Source organism: Nematolebias whitei, chromosome 18 (assembly GCF_014905685.2).
Source record: "Nematolebias whitei isolate Nwh7 chromosome 18, NemWhi1, whole genome shotgun sequence".
Taxonomy (NCBI): domain Eukaryota; kingdom Metazoa; phylum Chordata; class Actinopteri; order Cyprinodontiformes; family Rivulidae; genus Nematolebias; species Nematolebias whitei.
In genome coordinates, this window is record NC_056515.1 from 37,893,137 (window position 1) to 37,893,747 (window position 611).

Here is a 611-nt window from a genome sequence, read left to right on the forward strand (position 1 = left end):
TTTATGGTTAAGGTGTGGTTTCTATCATTCAGGTGTGGTTTCTATAGATTAGGTTTGGTTTCTACGGTTTAGGTTTGGTTTATATGGATCAACTGAGGTTTTATGGTTAAGGTGTGGTTTCTATAGTTCAGCTGAGGTTTCTATTGTTCAGGTGTGGTTGATATGGTGCAGGTGTAGCTTAGTCTAGGTCCAGTTTAAATGGTCCCGGTGTTGTTTCTATAGTATAGGTGAAGTTTATATAGTCCAGGTGTAGTTTATATGGCTCAAGTGTAGTTTCTATGGTTCAGGTGTAGTTTCTATAGTTCAGCTGAGATTTCTATGATTCAGGTGTGGTTTCTATAGTTTAGGTTTGGTTTTTATGGTTCAGGTGTGATTTATATAGTTCAGCTGAGGTTTCTATGGTTCTGGTGTAGTTTATATGGTTCATGTGTAGTTTCTATAGTTTAGATATGGTTTCTTTGGTCCAGTTGTGGTTTATATGGTTCAGGTGTAATTTATATGGTCCAGGTGGGGTTTCTATGGTCCATGTGTAGTTGCTATAGTCCAGTTGTAATTTATACGGTCCAGGTGTAGTTTCTATGGTTCAGGTGTGGTTTCTGTGGTTCAGGTGA